Source organism: Papilio machaon, chromosome 8 (assembly GCF_912999745.1).
Source record: "Papilio machaon chromosome 8, ilPapMach1.1, whole genome shotgun sequence".
NCBI lineage: Eukaryota > Metazoa > Arthropoda > Insecta > Lepidoptera > Papilionidae > Papilio > Papilio machaon.
The window spans coordinates 8,916,020-8,923,886 of NC_059993.1; positions in this window are offsets into that span (position 1 = coordinate 8,916,020).

A 7,867-nucleotide genomic window follows, 5' to 3' on the forward strand; every position below is an offset into this window, starting at 1 on the left:
ATTAGTTAAGTATGTTTACTAAATATTTGAGTGTACTTTTGCTAGTACAACTGAGAACGGCTAAAGCTCACTACACACTGAAGGCGTGTAAGAACATCAGTCGAATTGTTCAGTTAAATCGTATGTATGTAAGTAAAATATGAACGATGTGTTTAACTGAACACTTCTCAGTTTTGCCTGCAGATAAAACTGAATTTTACACTTAGGTAATTTCTGTAATTTTGCTATTGATTTTTAACGCTTTTGATATTTCATATTTACAAGAAATCACAAAATGAACGTGTTTCTTGTACAAGTGAACTATCGGAATGTCAAGTATTGTAACACGTATTATAGTCCGATAAAGGTATCCGACCCGGTGGGTACAATTTAAACTGAATTATAACAGCTCACTAGTCTCACTCACAAGGTCCATGTTGTACTGTAGCTGGTTTGTACCTTGTGACTGAACTAACCGTTATAGTAGCGCTTCTCTTACCAGTCAGTTGTTTTATTTCAATTAACTTATACGATCTCGAGAATAAAGCCTCTTTGTCTTGATATATACAAGAGCTCGTCTTTATTTATCCCATTGCGGTCAACTTTTTAATTAAGATCATTGTGAAAAATAGAGACACTACAGTCTGATGATTGAAGTCATTCAGTATTATTTCAGGGTCACCGACACTTTTTAAGTGATGATCATATACCAAAATCCATGATTTCACCATCATTTAGTCAGTATAATGTCAGTCTTATAATATACGGAAATTGTTAATAAACTTTCTTTTAATGTTTGGATTGCTCTACGTAAATAAGTTTAAACATTTTGTCAATTATTCAATTAGTCGATGGCATAGGCAGTGACCAGGAATAATTAGTTGACCCGGTCGGAGTGGCGATGGGGCGGGCACCGAGGCGGGCGGCAGATGGCTTTGCTCTTTATTCTTTATTTACAAATAGTTCGCCGAATTCGTCAAAAATCAGTTAGGAGATAACTATGAAAATAAATTCATTTGTATGAAATCAACCTCACCAAAGAAAATTTGCTTATTATTTAAAAAAAAATCTTTTAAAAACAGAAATCTTGTTTCAGAAAGTGTAGTGCAATGCAACATAACAGAGGGTTTATATATTCTATGTCGAGTGTTTTATGTAAATTATTCCGTTACATAAGAACTTTATTGAATGTTTTATTAATTGTAATAATTATATTTTATTTAGGTGATCGATTTCAAGAAAAAAGTATTCAAACTTTCGTGATACATAATCATTACCTTATATAGGAACGGCTAAATCACTCACGTATGTACTATATCCGGTGTCGGCACCGACTAGTTTCGAGCCCATCAGCGGCCCTTTAACAGGGTGAGTGAGACTAGTATTATTTCGCGTCCGGAACAGGACATATATACGTATGTGTTTTAGCCGTTCCTATATAAGTTAAAGAACAATGTACCTAAATATTAGGTCCTTACATATGAAATTGGAGTTTTGTATGGGAGGAACAAAAAGTCGAATATTTTTTAATATAATATATTTATTTAATCAAAGTATGAACCATTATTTTCTATGCACTTTTGCCATCTCATAGGTATTTCATTGATCCCTTTACTAAAAAAACCAGTCGGACGGGAATCAATAAAATCTTTGAAGGCGATTTGGACTGCCCCATCGGAGTTGAATTTTTTCCCTTGCAAGAAGTTATCCAAATTTCGAAAAAAATGGTAATCTGTTGGAGCAAGGTCCGGGGAGTACGGAGGATGTCTTAGACTTTCCAACTGAAGCTCTTCTAATTTAGTAGCCGTCTGTTGCGCAGTGTGTGGTCTAGCGTTGTCGTGAAGCAGCAGTGGCGTGGAGTGATTGACCAGCCTAGGTTGTTTAGCCGCTAGCTTTTCCATCATGGTTTGCAATTGCTGACAATAGACATCAGTCGTAATAGTCTGGCCAGATTTGAGAAAACTGTAATGAACAATACCGGCACTAGTCCACCAAACGCTTACAAGTAACTTTTTTGGGGTTAATTTTCGCTTGGGGCAGGATTTGGCTGGCTGGCCAGGATCCAACCATTGCGCTGAACGCTTCCGATTATCGTAAAGAACCCATTTTTCATCACAGGTAATGATTCGGTTTGAAATACCTTCATTATTGTGCCGGTTTAGTAATGTAACGCAACAGTCGACGCGCGTTTGCCGGTTTGCTTCAGTCAATTCGTAAGGTACCCACGTTTCAAGCTTTTTAATCTTCCCAATTTGCTTCCAGTGAATTAAAACAGTTTTATCACTAACATCGCAGCCTGCAGCTAACTCGGACGTGGTTTGCGATGGATCCGCTTCCACAATAGCCTTCAACTCTTCATTATCAACTTGAGTCTCAGGCCGTCCACGGGGCTTGTTCTGCAGATCGAAATTTCCAGAACGAAAACGTTGGAACCAAAAACGAACTGTGTTTTCTTTTGCAACACGACCGCCATACACATCATTCACCCTTCGAGTCGTTTCCGCAGCACTAGTGCCACGGCGGAACTCGTATTCGTAAATAATGCGATATTTTAAGTTTTCCATTTTGTAAAATGAGTGACGCAAACAGAAAAAAACAGAAGAAAAAAACAAATGAATGACGGTCATCGAACCACAAATACATGAGTCTATAGCTGTACAAATTTGAATTTGGAATTCCTTACCAAAGAGGAGAAATTCGTGATTAAAGTGGCCAGTACGAAAAACGCCAATTTCATATGTAAGGACCTAATATTTCCTAAATATTCGAACTCTACCTTAGAAATACGCCATTTGCAGTTAGTGCATCTTTTACATTTGAATAGATATTTTATGTTTAAGTTCTAGTAAATAAAAACTACAGTTCAAAGTAGACACGTTGAATTGAACTTTGTGACGTTGGAAATAAATAAACTCGATTTCGAAAATAGGTTGGATGGATTTGTGATTACATTGGTGGCTTTACCCGCGGAAGGTTATTTTGAATTATAAAAGGCTTCGAACATATTCTACTTCTGTCCAATATATCTTTCGAGTGTCAAAAGCGCCATTAATAATCACAAAGCATGTTTTTATGACGGCCAGCTAGGGTGAAATATAACGAAACTTCGTAATGTTCTCTTTTGAGATGATTAATGAATAGGCTAAAGGCAAGTTTCCACGGTGCGTTATAGTGCAAGCGGACGTTGACAGACGCGGACAGACGCGGACGGACGAGCATGTACTACGACAATAGCACACATTTTTACTATTCGAAATTACGACAACCGGCAGCTCCGACGCGGTCAAATGAACACGGTTTCCATAGTAGTTCTGTATCCTTCATACACTGAGGAAACGCGTCGAAACATTAATAGGCATCATCAGTACGTTTTGTATTAAGTAATTAATAGCCTTCAAGTCTTGCATGTCTGTTTCATTGCCACTCAAATTTCAGAAGTTACACTCAAATTTAGTGTGAAAATGATTGCAACTTTTAGGCATGATAGCCTAAAGCTGTTACTATGCTCGTAGTTTATTACCGTAAGCAATAACGCATTTAATGTTAATAGTGTGTGCGGGGAAGGGGGAAAGGGGAGGGAGGTCGTTGCGCCGGAATGGTTGCACTAAACCCTTCGGAGGTCGTGACAAGATGCCAATACATCGCGCTGCCAAATTGCTTCCACTTAGCTCCAAATGTAGATTGCTTGTGCTTACTCAAGCAACATTAACATTTATAACTTATGTTCACATATTTCATAATTTATTTATGAGGTTCAACATTACTTAATTACATTGGAAAGGTGATTTTAATAATGTCTCAACAATTCAAATGTTCGTCCACAAATTGGAATCGTTCCCGAATCTAAACTCTAAGATAGTTGTAATGTTCTTAATATTAATATTGGAGCTATTCGAATAGCAGGTAGATTTGTAACATATAATATAGGAAAAGCCCGTGTACGTCACAGTTAGTTGTAATGTACCCAAGGTGCACGGACAATGTCTGTTGTTAACAATGCGCGCAGTGAGTTGGTGCTCTAAACATTGTGCATGTGACAATTGTAGTAAGTCGTAGTCTTCTTCATTCAAATTTCATTTTTATAAAATTAGAAAAGCAACACTGATACTTCTTATAGTACTAAAAATGTAACCTATACATAAAAATACTACTTAGACAGTTTTAGAGAAACGTTGTATCTATTTGCTCAAGGTCAATACGGATACAGGCCAGAGTGAGCCAAGCAGAATCTAGACCACCCTGGCATTAAGTGTACGTCCACATGATCTGCTCGACAGCGCGCGGCAATGTACGCGATAAATACTATTTCAATCAACGTTGTGCCGCGCGCATGGGATTTCATTGCACATCATGTGAACTTAGCCTTAGCCAGAGAAATGAACATTTTTAGAAGTGCCAAGACGCTTCCATTTAAATGCTAATGTAATGAATGTGCTATTGATTCATTGTTCCGACAGACTTTTGAGAAAACGCTTAAAATTTTACAACAAATTTACAAAACATTAAAGCTTAGAAACCTGCGTATGATAAAGTTAAAAGTATAATTAATTAATTATCTCACTTATCTAGCGCTACTAACTTAGTTATTATATTGAAAAGTAAATTTCATGATTACTGTACGGGTCGTATTTACAGAAAATCTTGAAACAACATAGATTCTAGTAATATTTGACCAGATTTGGGCAGTTCGCAAATTTATTACGAGGTCTTGCAGCCTCACGACGGCTTCTAAGTCAAATTTATTAAGGCAATTAAACAAGAGGAAGGCCCACATTTTTTACCGCGCCGCTAAGAAAATGGCCGAGCTCTCTTGAATTAAATTACGGTTATCTAACCTGTCACGTAGCTGGGATTTATTTTTATCTATATGTTAAATGTATTTTAAAAGCACCCAGTTTCTGTGTCCCACTTTTGGAACCTAAAAACTGGCCTGCATTCAAAGTATTAATAAAAAAATTCTTACAGTAATAACATTCATTTGTATGTAAATGCTCTACAATTTTTTGAGACAGAATATTGTTGTGCTGATATTTGATTTAAACATAAATTTGCATTCATGTAAAGCAATTGATGGGAAAGTGCAAGTACGTGTATAGTACTCATATATAACATGCAGTAGGTGCACGCTGCTGTGCAGTTAGCTTGGCAGCTTCTCAATGTAGTTACAGATATTGCTGCGGGTAGGAGCAATGCAATGTAAAGCGGCTGTAAATTGTCGCAGCGCTGAATGCTAAGCCACCTCGGCGTTTCCGTCTCGGTGACTTGTGGTGCTTCGTATTTACGTGACTAATGTCTAACGATCTTTGACTTTTAAGAGACATGACATTTGAAGCGTGAGCATTTATTTCATAAAAAGATTTCAGTTTACGTTATTATAGTGACAGAATTTATTTACAACCTCAGCTCTTTGCCTAGTCCGTCACAATAATAGAAGCTAAGGATTTATTACTGGTAACTGGGCTTGCTACTAGTGCATTATTTCGGTCAAACAAAGCAACAAGGAACTTGTGATAATTTTTTGACATTATCAGGGGGGCGCTGTTGAGCAGTCTTAATTTATTTTGATCTATACCCACCGGGTCAGATAACTTTGTCGGTCTATAGATTATTTGTTCGACAAAAATAATTTTGACTGTAGTAAGTGAAACTTAAACATTTGTATTTACCATTTTACTATCTATCACCTTTTGTATGCGTCCACCTTTTTGTCAAATTATCGAGAACAAGGACAACGATTCGTATGTCTGGTGATTTTTTCCGGGAACACCAACAAAATGAAAATTCTATCTTTGCTAAGTTTCGTGGAATAAGTGAAAAGGTTATTCGTATTTCCGAATAATTCTTTTAAGGTTTTAGGGAATAATACGATCGTTTATAAAAAATTCTTTTGTTGAACCTTTGTATTGATGTCGGATTTGATTTGATTTTATCTGCCTGGAATGTTGTATAAATCACGAGGCACGAGGCACGAGGCTAAATTTTGACACCTTTTCTAAAACAACCAAACACTGCTATAAAATTATTTTTTCTTACATCATTTGTCGACCTATAGCTACAGCTCCTTTATTTCATGTCTATATTCTGTTTTGTTGCAGTTTCGCGATAATCTGCAAACATATACAACAAAAAATTATATATATCTACGGATTGATTTAGGTTTAGAAAAGGTGTGGTACGACACTAAGTTCCAACGGTATTCGATGTAGTACTAAATTAGAATCAAACTCACTAATGTCACTAAAAAAATTATTGCCATTAAATGATTGGTAGCAATTATAATACTATTGAGAATTAACTTTATATATGTAAGTCTTATATACGTTATTTTGATCGCTTTTCATATCCAGCACTTACTTTTAACTATAAAAAAATAATTAATATAAAATTTCTTGTAAACATGATTGTAATTTAGTTTTAATTAAATAAAGGCGCTCAAAGTTTTCACCTCGAGTGGCGACAACGTGGAGCGCCCTCTGCCGTTACGACACGACATTGACAAACGTCCGTGTTCACAGTTTCTAATGTCATTTCATATCTGTTGCAATATAAAGAAATTAAAAGCTTTTCATATATTGTCACTATAAGTATATGAGAAATGTTCACTTTCTGAAATATAATTCTATTTCACAAAATAACGCAGGTAAGTAAAAAATTCTCCGAAAGAAACTTATGAAATAACGAAAAAATTATTATATTCTTTGCAATATTTATGACCTAAAACTTTTCCGTGAAATTTTCTCTTAAATTAGATGAAATTCCTGAAATGATTTATGTTTGGCAACGAGACAAGTAACACAAATAATGTTATCACGTCATTCCAGACCGGGATTAAAGGAATACAAGGCTTTCTATATCATATAGTCCTCATTTTCAAGAGTATACAAAAACGTTTTTTAACATCACAATATTTATTATGTCTACACCTCGACTTGCCCGAAAATATTTGTACTGGTGGTGTTTTATAATAACTTGAACTTTTATATATACAAGTATACTAGTATTTGTCTGCAGTCGAGTTAGGTAAGCCGATTCATTGTGCTGGCTGTGATTCGTGTTCTCGGCTTTTTAATTTACTTAAAGCACGTGCGTGAGTTTTCATCCGCGACGTCCCACTTTCAATTTTCAACAATTCTTTTGAATTTCTTTTCACTATTTCCAGTGTAAGCGCACACAAACAAACTTTCATTATCTGAAATAGCGGACAAGAGATTATGTTTGAGAAAATTATTGCGAAATAATATCTAAAAATATAATTAAGTATTAAAAATATTAACATTGTTTCTTAACTGCATTGAACAACTTATCCGACAGATCCGATGTTGTATTAACATTAAGATTACTTGCGGACTCAGGACGCATTAGGTTTATAACTTGAAGCTTTTCGGACAGAATCCAAACGTATAATCCGATTTTAATTACTTTCTAACGACACGACGTATAAAAACGCCCATACATTATATCTATTTTTCAAATTATCGTGTCCGCGTCAAACATTTGAGAATTTATAGAATATTTTCCTGTGGATGTACTAAAAATTACAGTTAACCGACTATTTTGTGTTCAAATACCCCGGTACAGTATTATGTAAACGTCCAATCACTAATTTACAATTTTTTGAAGATTGTCTGTAGGTATTGTACAATGTAATTTACAATTTTTTGAGTACTTATTTATTGTAAAATATTAACGTTGAAATAATGGAGTATTTGTTATAAGTTATATGTAAGTTGTATAAGTAGAAGTTCTCGATAAGCTTTTGAACGTTACAGTAGATACGCGTTGTCCGTAAAGCTTTAAAGTACTACATATCGAACAACTTTCTTGGAACATACAAAAGCTTAAATTTTCTTTTAAAAATACAAGGTTTTTAAATATTTACTTACCATTT